Source organism: Scleropages formosus, unplaced genomic scaffold (genome assembly GCF_900964775.1).
Source record: "Scleropages formosus unplaced genomic scaffold, fSclFor1.1, whole genome shotgun sequence".
In the NCBI taxonomy this organism is placed as follows: Eukaryota; Metazoa; Chordata; class Actinopteri; order Osteoglossiformes; family Osteoglossidae; genus Scleropages; species Scleropages formosus.
In genome coordinates, this window is record NW_021641023.1 from 1 (window position 1) to 20,000 (window position 20,000).

Consider the following 20,000-nt stretch of genomic DNA (forward strand, 5'->3'; position numbering starts at 1 on the left):
GCTCTGCAGGGATGCTCGTGGAGACTCAGCTGCTCAAATGACTACCGCCCTGCAGCGCTCGCATCACTTATCATGAAGTGCTTTGAGCGGTTAGTCAAATCTCACATCCCCTCTTCGCCACCTGACACCCTAGGTCCACTGCACTTGCATATTGCCAGAACAGGTCTACGGAGGGTGCTATTGCCACTGCCCTCCATACTGCCTTCTCACACATGGACAGGAAAGGGGCATATGTGAGAATGTTGCTTCTTGATTATAGCTCAGCGTTCAGTACCATGTCAGCACGACAACCTCTTCTCTGAACGTTGGTAAAACCAAGGAGATGACTGTGGGAGGAGACCGCACACTTGTTCTAATCAGTGGGACGGCAGTGGAGAGGGTGGGCTGTGTTTAGTACGTGGGGCTCAACATCAGCGAGGACTTATCCCGGGCCCAACACCATCGAAACCGTGGTCAAAACAGCACAAAAGCTCCTTTCCACCAGCGCACCGAGCAGCTTTTTAGCATCGTGAACACCATCCTTCGGAGTGACGCCACCTGCTCTCAGAAGAACATGGTGCTGCGTATCTATAAAGTCATCCCCATGACAACACGGTGCGCTCTCATTTTCCCATTTTTCTCTGTGCGTGTGCACGTGTGTGGTTATTGCTTTAATACAACTGTCCTAATTCTTTTTTTTCTTATACATTTGCAATTTTTGTTTTATTGTCTAGGCATCTTGAATAATGGCCTTTGTTTTTTGGATCCAGTCAATGAAATTTATGTAGCAAATAGGTCACTTACAGATTAATACTGATTAGTGTTAACAATGCTGGATATCACACTGTAATCATTTAGGTTACTTTCCATAATAAATCAAACTAAGGAATTCACCAGTTTACTGTGGGGTGTTGATGATTTCAACAAATTAGCCTCAACTCTAAGGTCAGCTCTCAGTGGTCAGTAAGGCACAATGTTTAATTAGTTATGGTGTCCATGGGTTTGTGTCTGGGAAACGTTGTGCAGCATCTGTGCGATACATATCCGATACATTGTGGTTCTGCCCTCAGCGTTGGTCTCATTGAGTGGATGGAAAATACCTGCACCTTGAAGGATTTCCTTTGCAGTAGGATGTCTGAGGAAGAGCACAACGATGCAGAGAGGTACTGCCTTAGCCTGCGCTTAACGTTACCTTCACGGGTCTTTGAAGATCCTTGGTGTAAAGTCTGTAGCTCATGGGTGTCATTTCAGGACTTTTAATGGCATCATCACGTCAGCTTAATTTCCTGTGTCTGGATTCTACCTCAAGTGTTTGGAGCCACATTTACATTTACACTTATTCATTTGGCAGACACTTTTGACCAAAGCGACGTACATCTCAGCAAAAGTACAATTTATGCATTACATTAAGAGACATATGACCCACGTAAACCTAGTTTGTTACCTACCACTTGCTGCACCGAGGTTCATCATTCAAGGAGGTGCATAAAACACAAGATAGACAAATCCCGATATCCTCCTACCAATTTTCTTTTTAAAAATTTTTATTTATTTATTTATTTATTTATTTAATATTAGAAGATACACAAGCAAGCAAATAAGATGCCAGAGTAGTGGCTGAGTGAAGGCTTTATGTGGTGACGTTCATGAAGTTATGGTGCATGAACATTTAAACCATACATGAGCGGGAGAGATCTTGGGCGAAATGGGTCCGGAAGAGATGAGTTTTCAGACCCTTTTTAAAAGTAGGCAGTTCTGAGTGAGAGGGGAAGGTCATTCCACCACAACGGAGCCAGAAGCGAGAACCTCTGTGCATTTGAAACGTGTTGATGAGTTGCCGTGGTAAAAGTGTTTGTAAGCACTAAAAAAAAAAAAAGTGGTTAATGTCATCTTGACTGCCTTAACTGTTTGCCTTTTAAAGCCCACGGAGACACTTGGTAGCGTCGCGGTGAGTGCTGCTGCCTCTTGACCTGAAGTTGGTAGGTTTGAATCTCAGCTACTGCCACAGTTCCCTTGAGCAAAGTACCTATCCTCGATTACTCTGATGAAATTCTTCAGCTGTGTAAATGGCTGAAGAGGTATCTTAACATGGTAAGTTCCTTTGGAGGAAAGTCCCAGCTGCATTAATAAATGTGACTAGTTAGAAGCAAATAGGTTATGAAAAATTTTATTGAAGCACTATTATAGGAAACCTCCATCCATCCATCCATCCATCCATCCATCCATCCATCCATTCATCTTCCTCCGCTTATCCGGGACCGGGTCACAGGGGCAGTAGTCCAAGCAGAGCCCCCCAGATTTCCCTCTCCCCGCACACCTCCTCCAGCTCCTCTGGGGGAATCCCAAGGCGTTCCCAGGCCAGCCGGGAGACGTAGTCTCTCCAACGTGTCCTGGGTCTGCTGCCCCGAGGCCTCCTCCCAGTGGGACAAGCCCGGGACACCTCCCCAGGGAGGCGTCCACGAGGCATCCGGAACAGATGCCCGAGCCACCTCAACTGGCTCCTCTCGATGCGGAGGAGCAGCGGCTCTACTCCGAGCTCCTCCCGGGTGACTGAGCTCCTCACCCTATCCCTAAGGGTGCGCCCAGCCACTCTGCGGAGGAAACTCATTTCTGCCGCTCGTATCCGCGATCTTATTCTTTCGGTCATGATCCAGAGTTCACGAGCATAGGTGAGGCTAGGAACGTAGATCGACCGGTAAATTGAGAGCTTCGCCTTACGACTCAGCTCCCTGTTCACCACAACAGACCGGTACAATGACCGCATTACTGCGGGCGCCGCACCGATCCGTCTGTCAACCTGCCGCTCCATTTTTCCCTCACTCGTGAACAAGACCCCGAGATACTTAAACTCCTCCACTTGAGGGAGCAACTTCCCCCCTAACCCGGAGGGGGCAATCCACCTTTCTCCGACTGAGAACCATGGCCTCGGATTTGGAGGTGCTGATTCTCATTCCCGCCGCTTCGCACTCGGCTGCAAACCTCCCCAGTGCGCGCTGCAAGTCTTGACTTGATGAAGCCAGCAGGACAACATCGTCCGCAAAAAGCAGAGACGAGATCTCGCGGCCACCAAAACAGACACCCTCCGTTCCCTGGCTGCGCCTAGAAATTCTGTCCATGAAGATAATGAACAGAATCGGTGACAAAGGGCAGCCCTGGCGGAGTCCAACATGCACCGGGAACAGGTCTGACTTTTACTGCCGGCAGTGCGAACCAAGCTCCTGCCCCGGTCATACAGGGAACGAACAGCCCGTAGCAACGAGCCCCGAACCCCATAATCCCGAAGTACCCCCCATAGGATGCCACGAGGGACACGGTCGAATGCCTTCTCCAGGTCCACAAAACACATATGGACTGGTTGGGCAAACTCCCACGAACCCTCCAGCACCCTAGTGAGGGTATAGAGCTGGTCCAGTGTTCCACGGCCAGGGCGAAAACCGCATTGCTCCTCCTGAATCCGAGGTTCGACTATCGGTCGGATTCTCCTTTCCAGTACCCTGGCATAGACTTTCCCAGGGAGGCTAAGGAGTGTGATCCCCCTGTAGTTGGAACACAATCTCCGGTCCCCCTTCTTAAAAAAGAGGGACCACCACCCCGGTCTGCCAGTCCAGAGGCACCGTTCCCGAACTCCACGCGATGCTGCAGAGGCGTGTCAGGCAAGACAGCCCCACAACATCCAGAGACTTGAGAAACTCGGGGCGGATCTCATCCACCCCCCGGAGCCTTGCCACCGAGGAGTTTTTGACTACCTCAGCAACTTCAGCCAGGGTAATGGACGAGGGCCCCTCCAAGTCCCCAGCCTCAGCTTCCTCTACGGAAGGCGTGTCGGAGGGGATTAAGGAGATCCTCAAAGTACTCCTTCCACCGCCCGAGGACATCCTCAGCTGAGGTCAGCAGCGCACCACTTCCACTGTAAACAGTGTTTGTGGAACACCGCTTCCCCCCCCCCCGAGTCGCCGGACGGTTTGCCAGAATCTCTTTGAGGCCGACCGAAAGTCTTCCTCCGTGGCCTCACCGAACTCCTCCCAAGCCCGAGTTTTTGCCGCGGCAACTGCCAGAGCCACGCTCCGTTTGGCCCGTCGGTACCCGTCAGCTGCTTCAGGAGTCCCATGAGCCAGCCAGGCCCGATAGAACTCCTTCTTCAGCTTGACGGCATCCCTTACCTCCGGTGTCCACCACCGTGTTCGGGGATTGCCGGCGCAACAGGCGCCGGAGACCTTATGGCCGCAGCTCCGAACCGCCGCCCCGACAATGGAGGCGTGAAACATAGTCCATTCAGACTCGATGTCCCCAGTCTCCCTCGGGACCTGGTTGAAGCTCTGTCGGAGGTGGGAGTTGAAGACCTCTCCGATGTTCAAAGGAAGAACTGCCACACAATTTTAATCTGCCTTTAAAATGCAATTAATTTTGCCAATACTTTCTTTCAGCGGAATGACCAAAAATTCTTTTGTTTGTGTGGTAGTTCTTCCTTCGAACATGATTTATTTTAACAAACAGATTTGAACATTGTTTTTGTTGTGCTTCAGAAATGTATTCCTTAACATGCACATTTCCATAGTAAATGGCAACATGAGGGTAATTTAGCTCAGAGAGATAGGGGACTGGATATCTTCCCTCAAAACTCTTACAATGACTATTCTTATGTCTTTACGAAAAACAAAATTAGTCCTCTGGCAAGAAATGTTAGGTAACCCTCTTGTTACCGTATTTAGCATATTATCGTATCAACTCATGCGATTAACGAACACAACATAAATTACCGCAATCTAACCTTGTACGTGTATGAATCTTTTCAGTGTCACCATTCGCCGGCCTCTTGATGCAAAATGTCAACAGAGACAGCTGAGAAAGCTGAAACATTCAAGCCAGACTTCTCAGTTGTGGCTGACTCCAAGTGATATGCCATCATGAACTGATCATCTGTGGATAATGTTCCACGAAATGATGTTTTGGCAACAGCTTTATAGTCGGAAACCACCTCTTGTAACCTAAATCTGTGGTCACATATCTTGGCTTCAAGGAAAGCAATGGATTGTGTCGTGTGCACTGGTGCAACAACTGATTCAACGATATCTTTAAGGTCCAAAATAACCTGCCAGGCCGGCTCAGATGAGGGCACCGACTGTCCAACTACAAGTGGAAGTAACCTCAGAAGACTCCAATTTTCGTGAGCATTTCCTCCAATACTTTTGTTAAGCAGGAATCTCCTGGGAATAGCATGAGGACGGTTGCTCTTATCTGTCCATCTATAAGGAAATTTCTGAATGGACTCATTGAGAATGTCAAGTGTGAAATATTTTTTTGAAATTAACAAGGTCAGGCAGTGTGCCAGCTCAACTGGTAATATGCCTTCAAAGATGTCACGTGCAACATCTGGTGGGAAGCCAGTGCAGACGTTGAAATGAGAAAGATGTGCAGAGAAAACACACTGCCTTTTAACACCGTAACGAGGTTGTGCATTGTCTTGTGCTGACCTGCATGCACTTCATGCATCTCTCTGCTTCTGAGAGTAAACATGCCTGAACTCACTTCCTTCTCCTGAATTTCAGGCTTTTGTGCCACACAAAACCGGCAACAAATGCCAGTCTAGCAGAGAACTGACTTAATTTTCAATAATAATTTTATTTATTAACTTATTTCTTAAATCGGTGCTGGAATATTTTCTAGCAAGTGCGATATTTCTCTGATGAGCGATTGTGAAATCACTTTACAGCATTTAGAGATTATGCTTTCAAAGCTAAACTAATCACACACACACACAAAATACTTGTAGTACTTTGGTTTGATAGTACATTAGAATTTCTGATGAAAGCAGAGCACAAAACTGAACTAAAAAAGATTAACCTACTAACTAAACTAGGATTATCTCATCCCTGTTTTCTTGTGCCCACCACTTCACAACCTGGTGTTAGCATGACTCAGCGTCCGTGCTCCTCAATCCATTCTGCCTCCTGCAGTCAGAGCTGCCTCTGCTCGACGCAAAACTAATTATTATTATGAACTGAGCCTTTTGGATGCTTCCATTTTTCTGATTTCAACAGACTTTCTCTGAGCCTTTTGTTTCGCCTTCACGTTTTGAGCTTTGCTATTCATCATGTTAAGCGACTGCGAAACTGTCATGGTCGGGTCTTGCAGGCAGCGGCGGACCCAAGTGCAGAGCGGTAATCGTGGTGTCTTCGGGGAAATCCAAGAGAGGAGGTCAGAGAACAGGCAAAGGGTCTTCGAGGTGCGAACGTCGTAACAGGGAGGATCCAAAAGGCGAGGTCAGTACACAGGCAAGAGGTCGATGATCAGAAAGAGGCAGGAGATCGGGGGAACAAGGGACGGGTTCGGGGAAGGCGTTCGGGAACAGGAAATGGCTAGAGAAGGTCGCTAACGAGGAGGCAGATCAAGGTTCCGCATCAGCTGGTGGTGTGACGCAGCCTTTTATGCTGTAGTCTGCGTTGCGTCCCAGGTGTTCCGTGTCGGCCCGGAGGTGTGGGCGTGGCAGAAACAGTGCACTTGCAGCTCCGACCACGTTAATACATATACTAGTTGTAGAGAAAGAGCTGAAGTAGCGGGATGGCGGAGCTGCGGGACACCCCGCTGACCTCCCGTTAACGGTTAAGATACCCACTAGCAAGATAGGTGAAGGAAGAGCTGCCGCTGAGCCATTAGTCATCTCCCCGTTGGTACAGCTGTGTATTTAATATAACGCTACGTATGTTAACCATTCACCTTCGCAAGTAAGCTCATTTACCGCTGTAATACTAAGATACTATTTAGCTAACTATATTTTTAAGAAATCAGATGTTGAAGTGTAAACAGAACCCTATTGTTAATTTAAAAAAAAATATATATATATATATATATATTATACTTCGAAACCCAACATCAAGACTAACGCTCAGTGTTACAACTTCCGCAAGAAACAACTGCTATCGCAACTAGAGATTGATGAGGTACAACACAAATGTTACGGCAAGGGGGAGCCAGGACAACAGGTCAGGGGGCAGATATCATCATCCCCACACTCTGAGATTGGGTACCAAGCCCCAAGAACAATGAGCCCTTGTAAGCTGAATGCAAGAGCAGCTGACCTAAGAGATAAGATCATGGCTAAGAAGGACACCTGGAGCCCCCGTGGCCTATTACCAAGACCAAGTGAAGTATCTACTGAAAGTCTACTTGAAGATGCGAATGCAGCACTGCGAACAATCCCTACTGTGACCATCGCTGAGACCAACCAGCTGATATACAACACAGCAACAGTGATCCTTGAGATGCTTGGATACAAGATGAGTACCGAGCATAAGAAGCAGTATCCTCCATGGAAAAGAAGGCTAGAGGCCAAGATCAAGGCAGCACGAAGGGAAGTTAGCCAGCTATCGGAACTGCAGAAAGGTGTGAGGAGAACCCTGCCTAAGAAGTACAGCAAGCTGTCTATACCTGAGGCCTTAGAAACTGCCAAGCAAAGACTCACAGCCTTGGCTAACCGCCTGAAGAGGTACACAAGAGAGATAGAGGGCAGAAGAATAAACCAGATGTTCTCCACAGAACCATCCAAAGTGTACTCTCAGTGGCAGGGTAATAACGTGAGAGCGGACCCACCAAGGTTGGAGACTGAGCAATACTGGAAAAACATATGGGAGAAGGAGGCATCACATAACAACAAAGCCCAGTGGCTAGTGGATCTAAGAGCAGACCACAGCAACCTCCCTGAACAGGATCCAGTAACCATCACAATGGCAGACATCCAAGAAAGAGTATCGAGTATGAATAACTGGACAGCACCAGGCCCTGACATGATCCACGCCTTCTGGCTAAAGGAGCTAACTGCACTCCATGAGCGCCTGGCAACACAAATGAACCAGCTGCTAATGGATGGGACCCACCCTGAATGGTTAACAGAAGGCCGGACAATCCTGATCCTGAAGGACCCCCAGAAAGGAGCAGCCCCATCCAACGATCGCCCGATAACCTGCCTCTGCACAACATGGAAGCTGCTCTCAGGTATCATAGCAGCTAAGATGAACAGGCATATGGCTCAATACATGAGCGGGGCCCAGAAAGGAATTGGTAGAAACACCAGAGGAGCAAAACACCAGGTACTGGTCGACAGAACAGTCACTCGAGACTGTAAGACCAGACAGACCGACCTGTGCACCGCCTGGATTGACTACAAGAAGGCCTATGACTCGATGCCTCACTCATGGATCCTGGAATGCTTAGAACTATACAAGATCAACAGGACACTAAGAGCCTTCATCAGGAACTCGATGGGGCAGTGGAAAACAACCCTAGAGGCCAACTCCAAGCAGATTGCGCAAGTCACCATCAAGTGCAGCATCTACCAAGGAGATGCATTGTCCCCACTGCTGTTCCGCATAGGCCTGAACCTCCTCAGCCAGATCATCACCAAGACTGGCTACGGATACCGACTACGGAATGGAGTAAACATCAGTCACCTCCTCTACATGGATGACATCAAGCTGTATGCCAAGAGTGAACGAGACATCGATTCCCTGATCCACACCACCAGGATCTACAGCAATGACATCGGAATGTCATTCGGATTGGATAAGTGTAGTCGGATGGTAGCAAAGAGAGGGAAGGTAGTCAGAACTGAGGGGATTGTACTACCAGAAGGCAACATAGCAGATGTCGAGGACAGCTACAAGTACCTTGGAATCCCGCAGGCGCATGGGAGTCGTGAAGAGGCCGCAAGGAAAGCAGCAACCGCCAAATACCTGCAGAGAGTAAGGCAAGTCCTGAGAAGTCAGCTGAATGGGAAGAACAAGGTCCGGGCTATCAACACCTACGCCCTGCCGGTCATCAGATACCCCGCTGGCATAATAAGCTGGCCAAAAGAGGAGATAGAAGCCACTGACATCAAGACAAGGAAGCTCCTGACAATGCATGGAGGGTTTCACCCCAAATCCAGCACCCTGAGGCTGTACGCTAAGTGGAAAGAAGGAGGCCGAGGACTAGTGAGCGTCAGAGCCACTATCCAGGATGAAACAACAAAGATCCTTGAGTACATCAGGAAGATGGCCCCGACTGATGAGATGCTTAGTGAATACCTCAGGCAGCAGAAACCCGAGAAGGAGGGCGAGGAAGAACAGGAACCGTCATGGAAGGACAAACCCCTAGACGGTATGTACCACCGGCAGATTGAAGAAGTGGCTGATATCGAAAAATCATACCAGTGGCTGGACAAAGCTGGACTGAAAGACAGCACACAGGCACTAATCATAGCAGCACAGGAACAAGCTCTAAGTACAAGATCAATAGAGGCTGGGGTCTACCACACCAGGCAGGACCCCAGGTGCAGGCTGTGCAAAGATGCCCGTGAGACAGTCCAGCACATAACAGCAGGGTGTAAGATGCTAGCGGGCGAGGCATACATGGAACGCCATAACCAAGTGGCTGGCACAGTGTACAGGAACATCCGTGCCGAGTATGGGCTGGAAGTCCCAGGATCAAAGTGGGATACACCCCCAAGGGTGGTCGAGAATGACCAAGCCAAGATCCTGTGGGACTTCCAGATCCAGACTGACAAACTGGTAACGGCTAACCAACCGGACATAGTAGTGGTGGACAAACAGAGGAAGAAAGCCATAGTGATAGATGTCGCCATCCCAAGCGATGGCAACATCAGAAAGAAAGAACATGAGAAGCTTGAGAAATACCAAGAACTGAAAGAGGAGCTAGAAAAGATGTGGAAGGAGAAGGCAACAGTGGTCCCCGTGGTAATCGGAACACTTGGGGCTGTGACCCCTAAGCTGGGAGAGTGGCTCCAGCAGATCCCGGGAACAACATCCGAGATCTCTGTCCAGAAGAGCGCGGTCCTAGGAACAGCTAAGATACTGCACAGAACCCTCAAGCTCCCAGGCCTCTGGTAGAGGACCCAAGCTTGAAGGAGTAAGACCGCCCGCAAAAGGGGGGCGAGTGGGATTTTTTTTTTTTTTTTAATATATATATATAGAGAGAGGGGTGCGGTGGCGCAGTGGGTTGGACCACAGTCCTGCTCTCCGGTGGGTCTGGGGTTCGAGTCCCGCTTGGGGTGCCTTGCGACGGACTGGCGTCCCGTCCTGGGTGTGTCCCCTCCCCCTCCGGCCTTATGCCCTGTGTTGCCGGGTTGCCTCCGGTTCCCCGTGACCCTGTATGGGACGAGCGGTTCTGAAAATGTGTGTGTGTGTGTATATATATATATATAACACATCTGTGGCTACAAATTGCTTCCTTACCAAAAATGAGAACCCGTCAGGGCTACACCGAAGGTACTGCTGCAAATGCTTGACAGTGAAAAAGTTCCCCATCTCAAGGACATAAAAAAGCGGGAAAACATATAGACACGCGCAGGAGAGGACAGTATGTGGAAAGCTCATTGAATGTGTTTTTTTTTTTTCTAATTACCTTTAATTGAATAAAATTAACTTGGATTTAAACATAGCCAGTACATTTTTAAATTAATTGAAAAATATAAGTAGTATTAAATTACATATTAAAATCTATTAAATAAAGGAAATAGCTATATGTACTACTTACTAGGGGTCAGAATCATTTTTTTCAGTGTTCCGAGATCGGGCGTATTCAGGGTGGTATGGCCGCAAACGAGCACGAGCGCCGTGTGCGCCCTACTTGTAGCTGCTGTACAATAATCGTGCTTCCAGGTGGGTGCCCCGACTTGGAGCCTGAAAAAGTGACGGGTGGCGGAGAGCGGTTTCTCGCGTGCGAAACAAAGCAGAGGGGAAAATAAAATAAAAATAAATAATGAAATCAGTTAATGATAAAGTTATTATTATTTAAAAAAAAAAAAAAAAAACATGCTCGCAGCACCTGGTATTGCCAGGCAGTCTCTCATCAAAGTACTAACCAGGCCCGACCCCGCTTAGTTTCTGAGCTCGGACGAGATCGGGCGTATTCAGGGTGGTATGGCTGTAAGCGAGCGCCGTGTGCACCCTACTTGTAGCTGCTGCTCGTGAAAGGCTCACGCAAGGAGCGCTCGAGCATGCGGCGCATGCTTGGGCTTTGGCCACACGAAGCGGAGCGCACTTTTGCCTCTCTCTTGTGAAAACTCACGAGAGTCCAATGAAAAGTGGTCATGACTATCAGTATCTACTGCGATCGATGTCACGTATTAAAATCACCCACCAAGCAGGACAAAAAGAGACTCAAGAGAAGAATAAACAGTTGTGAATAAACTCCTGGAGTCACAAAAGTGTTAAACACGGGGAATAATTAAAATCCAATGAAATCCTGCTACAGAAATGAAACATTGAAGAGTGACTGTTTCCAGACAATAATCATGCTTCCAGGTGGGAGCCCCGACTGGAGCCTGAAAAAGTGAGGGGTGACGGAGAGCGGTTCCTCAGGTGCGAAACAAAACAGAGCAAAAAATAAAATAAAAATAAAAAAGTTAATCAATAATAAAATTATAATTTAAAAAAAAAAAAATCCCTCACTGCTCTGGAGTCAGAGAGTGTATGGCTGCGCCTTACACATCAGAACTTACATTGCTACTCAAAGGTGACACTACTGCATACACACTTCCAACCTTACAGAGCCTCAGATCAACACTGAACATTACACCTGGACAGGGACTTGAACCCTGGACCCTCAGATTAAAAGTCTGATGCTTTACCAACTGAGCTACCCAGGCCCTTAATATAATGGGGGCTGGGCGTGGTGGAAGGGCTCGTGTGATCTAGGGAACTCCAGACCTACATCGTCAGGAACACTACGCTCCTCGTAGGGTTTCCCAAGGCGAACAGGTCTGGAGTGAAGATCCAGACTAACACGATCCGAAAACCTCCATGGAAAAGGTAAACACGAGATCGTTTACCCTGCCCGGAATAGCGTCACCGGGACCTACCCCTGGAGCCAGGCCTGGGGGTAGTGTTCCTAGGCGAGCGCCTGGTGGCCGGGCAGCCCACGTACCCCGGCCGGGCTCAGCCCGAAAAGGCATCGTCGGGGGGCCATGTGGGCCCACCACCTGCAAGGTCCGGCATGGGGGTCCGGTGCAATGTATACCTGGCAGCGGGAGGCGGCGGGGTGGCGCATGGCGTCGTAGCCCCTCGCGACGGAAACTGGCTCTTGGTACGTGGAATGTCACCTCGCTTGGGGGGAAGGAGCCGGAACTGGTGCGGGAGGTTGAGAAATACCAACTGGATATAGTTGGGCTCACCTCCACTCACAGTGTTCGCTCTGGAACCAAACTCCTCGACAAGGGGTGGTCCCTCTCCTACTCAGGAGTTGCACGAGGCGAGAGGCGCCGGGTGGGCGTGGGGATACTCACAAGCCACCGGCTGGCTGCCATACAGTTGGAGTTTGCCCCGGTGGGCGAGCGGGTCGCCTCAATGCGACTTAGGGTCGCAGAGATGAAGACTTTGACTGTTGTGTGTGCACTTATGCACCAAACAGCAGCTCAGAGTATTCGGCCTTCTTGGAGAAGGTGGGTGGGGTTCTGGACAGGGCCCCACCTACACACTCCATAGTCCTGCCGGGGGATGTCAACGCTCACGTTAGCAATGACTGGAAAATCTGGCGGGGGAGGGTGATTGGGAAGAACGGCTTGCCCAATCTGAACCCGAATGGTGAAATGTTATTGGACTTCTGTGCTAGTCGTGGCTTGTCCATAAGAAACACCATGTTCAAACGCAAGGATGCTCATAAGTGTACTTGGTACCAGAGCACCTTCCGGCCCTCACGCAGAATGCCCTCCTCCTGACCTCGGCCGCGCCTTGATGTGCTGCCAATGAAGACCACAAGCGGGTGCGGGGGGCAAGGCGCAAGCTCGGCGGAGTCCAACAGCCACGCTGAACGGGCTTAACTTGATGCCGAGTGTGCGGACGCGGCTCTCGCTCGGTGTGTTGCGAAGGCCGATTGACCCGCAGCAGTGGCCCCGGCACCCCGTACTCCCGAACTGCCTCGCGTGGAATTTCTCGGCGAACGCGGCCGTAGGCCTCCTCCAAGTCCACGGAACACGTGTAGACTGGATTAGCGAACTCCCGTGCCCCCTCAGTTATCGGCGGGAGGGTAAAAAGCTGCTCCGCTGCTCCACGGCCCGGATGGAGCCCGCATTGCTCCTCTTCAACGTGAGGTTCAGCTGTTGGCCGGAGCCTCCTTTCCAGTACACTGGCAAAGACTTTCCCCGGGAGGCCGAGAAGTGCGATACCCCGACGGCCGGAACACGCTCTCCCGTGCCCTTTCTGAGAGACGGCGACCGCCAGCCCAGTTTGCCAATCCAAAGGCACCGTCCCCGATGTCTGTGCAACATTGCACGGGCATGTCAGCCATGACAGGCCCCACAACATCCAGGGCTCTAAGCAGTTCCGGGAAAATCTCGTCCGCCCCACCCCGGTGCTTTGCCACTGTGGAGCTTTCCAACTACCTCAGCGACTTCCACCAGGGAACTGGACTCTGATATGGCGATAAGGATAGGAATGGGAATAGGAATAAGGATGGGGGGCTTAGGGTCAGAGAGAGGGTTGAGGAAAGGGATAGGGATAGGTGCAGGGTTAGGTTTACAGTTAGGGTGAGGGTTAGGGATAGGCATAAGGATAGGGACAGGTTTCGGGTTTGAGGTTGGGTTGAAAACAGTGACAGGGATAGCCGCAAAGTGACCGTTTGTTCTGGGAAAGCGATTCGGATAGGGTTAGGGTTATGGATAAGGATATGGATCGGGCGGTCCACGAGGGTGGCCAGGGCTTCCACCAGGGCCCGGCGCTCTGCGAGCCGGACCGCTACGATCGCGTCCAGCGACTCCTGCTGCTGCAGCTTGCATCCATTGGAGAATGCGCTCCAGCTGGTCTCTGTCCGTCTCGCCGGCTCCCGGGTTTCGGCACGACCGCAACAGACGAGGCAGGTGACCACGGACGCGGTGCCCGTCCGTGAAGGGGTTTTGTTCAGTCACGGATCAGGGAGAAGGAAGGGGATGGAAAAAGGGAGGATAGGGAACTGGTCGGGTGGGCTTCGTGCGGGTCGGGGGGGGGCTAGGGGCCTTGGGTCGGTCCGGGCGGCATCACCTCCGGGCTCGGGTTAGAATTCGCGCTCGTGCTCATCTGCGTGGATCTGCTCTCCTTCTCCGTCTCTCTCCCTCACTGCTGGGACACAGGGGACGAAATAGGGAGTGCAATCAACCCCAGCTGCGAATGCCTCGTCCCCATCTCCGCCCCCTTCCCCGGCCGCCTCGGCGTGCTACATATGCATTTGTATGAAGGTGGTCAAAACAAACGCAGGCAAGCGGAATTACATTTCGAGGTGGAATGCCTGAGTGAACGTGTAAGAAGTCTTTAGTCTAGATTTGAAGGCAGAAACAGACGGGGCATTTCTGACGGTAACTGGCAAAGTATTCCACGGTTCAGGCGCTCAGTAGCGAAAGGCACGACCTCCTACTGAGGTCTTATTGATCACAGGCACTTTAAGGTAACCTGCATCCAGTGAACAAAGGTATCATCCTGGGATATGAGAATCAATAATCTCACAAAGGTATGCAGGAGCAATGCCATGTATTGCCATACAGGTCAAAAGTAGGATTTTATAATTAAGTCTAAATGCGACCGGGGCCAACGTAACGATTTAAGTAGCGGTGTCATACGGTCGTACTGCCTAGTTCTAGCGACAGCTCTTGCAGCAGCATTTTGTACCGACTGTAGCCTGGACACAGTATCGCATGGACAGCTCGATAATAAAGCGCTACAGTAGTGCAGCCTGCTTGAAACGGAAGCACGGACCAGTTTCTCGGCATCCCAGCTGCATAGGAATCGCCGTAACTTAGCTACGTTTCTTAACTGAAGGAAGCGCGACTCAGTCAAAGCGCTTACATGAGATTCAAATGACAGCTTCCCAAATCCTTGACGCAATCCGTACGCTTCAAGCTAATAGCATTTGTTGTAAAGACTGGCGTGAATTCTGTCGAGAGTTTTGCCATCGCCACCCACCACAAGTACCTCTGTTTCACTGGCATTTAGAGATGCAGAATTTTTTTTTTTTTTTTCCTTTTTTTTTTTTTTAAAACTCATCCATTATTCTATACTGGTACAACAGTTAGCTGGAGACACCACGTGTGATGGATCATCAGGTTTAAACGATACATGTAGCTGCGTGCCATCGGCGTACGGATGGAAATTCACATTGTGCTTGCGAATCATGTCAGCCAATGGTAACATATAAAGCAAGAACAGTAATGGCCCCAACACAGATCCCTGTGGCACACCATACTTGAACCACAGTTGAGATGGAGGGGCTGCAGTCGTCAGATTTTAGTACAAATTGCTCACGGTTAGCTCAATGCGAGTCAAACCCCTTCAGAAGGGTACCTCTTAGGCCAGCCGGGTTTTCAAGTCTACTCAGTAGGATGCTATGGTCTACAGTATCAAATGCGGCACTCAAGTCCGGTAACACAAGAATAAAGATCTGACCGGCATCGGAAGACATGAGAATATCACCGAGAACATGCGTGAGCACCATTTCAGTGCCGTGACCGGTGTGGAAACCAGACTGAAATTTTTCGCGTTTGTCATGGTGATTAAGATATTTCACAATTTGGGAAGCTACGATCTTTTCTAGAATTTTGGATAAAAACGGTGGACTGGAGATGGGCCTATAATTACATGGGTTATCACAGTCCGGATCGTTATTACAATCCGTTTCTTTAGCGGGGAGGGGGGTCTAATAACGGCGATTTCAAAGGCTTTTGGAACACAGCCGTTCGGTAACGACGCATTCACAATGCTAACAAAAAAGGTCCCGCGAGCGCGGAAACTGCGGCTTTCCGTAACTTAGCGGGGACTGGGTCCAAAGGACAGGTAGTACCTTTCACGGAGCGAACTAGCGCGGTAATTTCCTCTACAGCTATTACGCCGAAGCTACCGAGGCGGTGCGGACAACTAATATTATCATTCCCAGAAGAGCTCATGCTGGCTAAGGCCGAGCTAGAGGGCACTATGGATTCGTGGATGTTCTCTAATCTCTTATTGAAGAGCAGCATAAATTCATCGTTAGTAATGGTTGCGGAAATGCACCGTTTACTATCTTTGTGTTTACCAGTTAAGCAAGCGATGGCATTAAACAGGAAGCGAGAGTTCTTCCGATTTTCATCAATTAACCTTGCGGTAGTACTCGGATCCGGCGTGAGAAAGTGCTTTCTTTCTTTGTTTTTTTTTTCTTTCTTTTTTGAACTTATTAATCCATTTTCTTAGACAATCGGACCAGGCTGCGTGACAAACGTTTAGTTCACTCGAACGCCACCTACGCTCTAATTTACGACATTCTAACTTTATTGCACGAGTTGATTCGTTGAACCACGGTGAGTTTCTTACAGTTCGAATAAGTTTAGCTTTTGGTGGGGCTGCAGAGCCTTGGGCGAATTTTACCACTGAACTATAGCCGAAAGCCATTCGATCAGTATCTTTACTCGTTCCAGAATCTGAGCTTCCAATGTAATGAACAATTTTAGCAGTAGTGTTTTCATCAATATGAAAGACTAATAATAAGAGAGACTTAAAACTGTTAGCGAGAGTATCCGATGGCGCGTCTATATGAACATCGAAATGGCCCATCGAGATAATTTTGTCACGAGTAATGACTGAATCGCTGATACGGTTACTGAGTTCCTCGAGAGAGAGAGGAGGAGTGCGGTCCAGGTGGACGGTAGAAAAAGGAACATAGGTATGTTGGGTTTTGACTTGAAATCTAGCTCTAGAACTTCAAACGAGGTGAGATTATCACGATTCCTCAGTGTTGTTTGCAATCTATTACTGCAAGGTGCGCCAACTCCACCGCCGCGACGCACAGAACGAGATTTCTGGAAATAATCATATCTGTCCGGAGCGGCTTCTGTTAGCGGAATCGCATCGGACCCGCCGAGCCAGGTTTCGGTAAGAAAGACTAGATCAGATTGGTAACTTAAGATTGTCGTTTACTGGAGCAGCTTCACTCGTCGGTGAACGAATATTTAACAGAGAGCATTGTATATCACAGTTTTGCCTCGCTGGCAAGCTGAGGGAATATCTGTTTCAACGCACGTGCTCGGAGTCGTGACGGCTTTTCGTTGGACTCTCGCGTTCGTTTCATAAGAGAGGGGCAAAAGCGCGCTCCGCTCCTGTGCGGCCAAAGCCCGAGCCGCACGCTCCGGCGCTCTTCGCGTGAGCCTTTGGCGGGCAGCAGCTTCAAGTAGGGCGCACACGGCGCTGGCGCTCGCTTACGGCCATACCGCCCTGAATGCGCCCGATCTCGGAAACCTAGCAGGGTCGGGCCTGGTTAGTACTTGGATGGGAGACCGCCTGGGAATACCAGGTGCTGTAAGCTCTTCTTTTCTTTGTTTTTTCCGCCCTCTTTTTTAAATGATGATTTCATTTCATCATTCATTTACTTATCTATTCACTTATTTATTTTCATTTAATTATTTATTTTCAGAGGGGGTGTGGTGGCGCAGTGGGTTGGACTGCAGTCCTGCTCTCCGGTGGGTCTGGGGTTCGTGTCCTGCTTGGGGTGCCTTGCGATGGACTGGCGTCCTGGCCTGGGTGTGTCCCCTTCCCCCTCCGGCCTTACGCCCTGTGGTGCCGGGTAGGCTCCGGTCTCCCGTGACCCCGTGAGGGACAAGCGGTTCTGAAAATGTGTGTGTGTGTGTGTGTATTTATTTTCATTTTATTTTCCCCTCCGTTTGGTTTCGCACGCGAGGAACCGCTCTCCGCCTCCGCTCACTTTTTCAGGCTCCGAGTCGGGGTCCCCACCTGGAAGCGCGCTCATTGTCTGGAAACAGTCCTTCTCCGCTGCTTCGTGTGCGTAGCAGGATTTCACTGTATTTGAACTCCCCCCGCGTTAAACACTCTTTGTTTCCCACGGAGTTCATTCGCAACCGTTCATTCTTCTCTGGACTTTCTTTTCCTCCAGTTCGGTGCGCGATTTCAACGTGTCACACCGATCGCACGTGCTCGGAGTCGTGACGGCTTTTCGTTGGACTCTCGCGAGCGTTTCTCTTGATTTCACTGCATTTGAACTCCCCCCGCCCCCCGCGTTAAACACTCTTTGTTTCCCCCGGAGTTCATTCGCAACCGTTCATTTATCTCTGGACTTTCTTTTCCTCCAGTTCGGTGCGCGATTTCAACGTGTCACACCGATCGCACGTGCTCGGAGTCGTGACGGCTTTTCGTTGGACTCTCGCGAGCGTTTCACAAGAGAGGGGCAAAAGCGCGCTCCGCTCCTGTGCGGCCAAAGCCCGAGCCGCACGCTCCGGCGCTCTTCGCGTGAGCCTTTGGCGGGCAGCAGCTTCAAGTACGGTGCACACGGCGCTGGCGCTCGCTTACGGCCATACCGCCCTGAATACGCCCGATCTCATCCGATCTCGGAAGTCTAGCAGGGTTGGGCCTGGTTAGTACTTGGATGGGAGACCGCCTGGGAATACCAGGTGCTGTAAGCTCTTCTTTTCTTTGTTTTTTCCGCCCTCTTTTTTAAATGATGATTTCATTTCATCATTCATTTACTTATCTATTCACTTATTTATTTTCAGTGGGTCTGGGGTTCAAGTCCCCCTTGGGGTGCCTTGCGACGGACTGGCGTCCCGTCCTGGGTGTGTTCCCTCCCCCTCCGGCCTTACGCCCTGTGTTGCCGGGTAGGCTCCGGTTCCCCGTGACCCCGTATGGGACAAGCGGTTCTGAAAATGTGTGTGTGTGTGTGTGTATTTATTTTCATTTTATTTTCCCCTCCGTTTGGTTTCGCACGCGAGGAACCGCTCTCCGCCTCCGCTCACTTTTTCAGGCTCCGAGTCGGGGTCCCCACCTGGAAGCGCGCTCATTGTCTGGAAACAGTCCTTCTCCGCTGCTTCGTGTGCGTAGCAGGATTTCACTGCATTTGAACTCCCCCCGCGTTACACACTCTTTGTTTCCCCCGGAGTTCATTCGCAACCGTTCATTCTTCTCTGGACTTTCTTTTCCTCCAGTTCGGTGTGCGATTTCAACGTGTCACACCGATCGCACGTGCTCGGAGTCGTGACGGCTTTTCGTTGGACTCTCGCGAGCGTTTCTCTTGATTTCACTGCATTTGAACTCCCCCCGCCCCCCGCGTTAAACACTCTTTGTTTCCCACGGAGTTCATTCGCAACCGTTCATTCTTCTCTGGACTTTCTTTTCCTCCAGTTCGGTGCGCGATTTCAACGTGTCACACCGATCGCACGTGCTCGGAGTCGTGACGGCTTTTCGTCGGACTCTCGCGAGCGTTTCACAAGAGAGGGGCAAAAGCGCGCTCCGCTCCTGTGCGGCCAAAGCCCGAGCCGCACGCTCCGGCGCTCTTCGCGTGAGCCTTTGGCGGGCAGCAGCTTCAAGTAGGGCGCACACGGCACTGGCGCTCGCTTACGGCAATACCGCCCTGAATACACCCGATCTCGTCCGATCTCGGAAGTCTAGCAGGGTCGGGCCTGGTTAGTACTTGGATTGGAGACCGCCTGGGAATACCAGGTGCTGTAAGCTCTTCTTTTCTTTTATTTACTTATCTAGAGTGTTTAACGCGGGGGGAGTTCAAATGCAGTGAAATCCTGCTACGCACACGAAGCAGCGGAGAAGGACTGTTTCCAGACAATGAGCGCGCTTCCAGGTGGGGACCCCGACTCGGAGCCTGAAAAAGTGAGCGGAGGCGGAGAGCGGTTCCTCGCGTGCGAAACCAAACGGAGGGGAAAATAAAATGAAAATAAATAATTAAATGAAAATAAATAAGTGAATAGATAAGTAAATGAATGATGAAATGAAATCATCATTTAAAAAAGAGGGCGGAAAAAACAAAGACAAGAAGAGCTTACAGCACCTGGTATTCCCAGGCGGTCTCCAATCCAAGTATTAACCAGGCCCGACCCGGCTAGACTTCCGAGATCGGGCGCATTCAGGGCGGTATGGCCGTAAGCGAGCGCCAGCACCGTGTGCGCCCTACTTGAAGCTGCTGCCCGCCAAAGGCTCACGCGAAGAGCGCCGGAGCGTGCGGCTCGGGCTTTGGCCGCACAGGAGCGGAGCGCGCTTTTGCCCCTCTCTTGTGAAACGCTCGCGAGAGTCCAA

The 20,000-nt window shown here is 50.3% G+C and overlaps 3 non-coding genes and 3 pseudogenes across 3 annotated transcripts; 3 read left to right on the forward strand and 3 right to left on the reverse strand.

Annotated features, from left to right (window-relative positions):
* Positions 1 to 10,785: 10,785 nt before the first annotated feature.
* Positions 10,786 to 10,904, reverse strand: LOC114909659 (uncharacterized; annotated as a pseudogene).
* Positions 10,905 to 11,547: 643 nt separating this feature from the next.
* trnak-uuu (transfer RNA lysine (anticodon UUU)) lies at positions 11,548 to 11,620 on the reverse strand. Its single transcript has one exon. It is a non-coding gene; the product is annotated as a tRNA-Lys (tRNA).
* A 5,539-nt stretch (positions 11,621 to 17,159) lies between these two features.
* LOC114909658 (uncharacterized) lies at positions 17,160 to 17,268 on the forward strand (annotated as a pseudogene).
* A 992-nt stretch (positions 17,269 to 18,260) lies between these two features.
* On the forward strand, positions 18,261 to 18,379 carry LOC114909649 (5S ribosomal RNA). Its single transcript, XR_003797355.1, has one exon. It is a non-coding gene; the product is annotated as a 5S ribosomal RNA (ribosomal RNA).
* A 926-nt stretch (positions 18,380 to 19,305) lies between these two features.
* LOC114909651 (5S ribosomal RNA) lies at positions 19,306 to 19,424 on the forward strand. Its single transcript, XR_003797357.1, has one exon. It is a non-coding gene; the product is annotated as a 5S ribosomal RNA (ribosomal RNA).
* A 319-nt stretch (positions 19,425 to 19,743) lies between these two features.
* Positions 19,744 to 19,852, reverse strand: LOC114909663 (uncharacterized; annotated as a pseudogene).
* Positions 19,853 to 20,000: the final 148 nt, after the last annotated feature.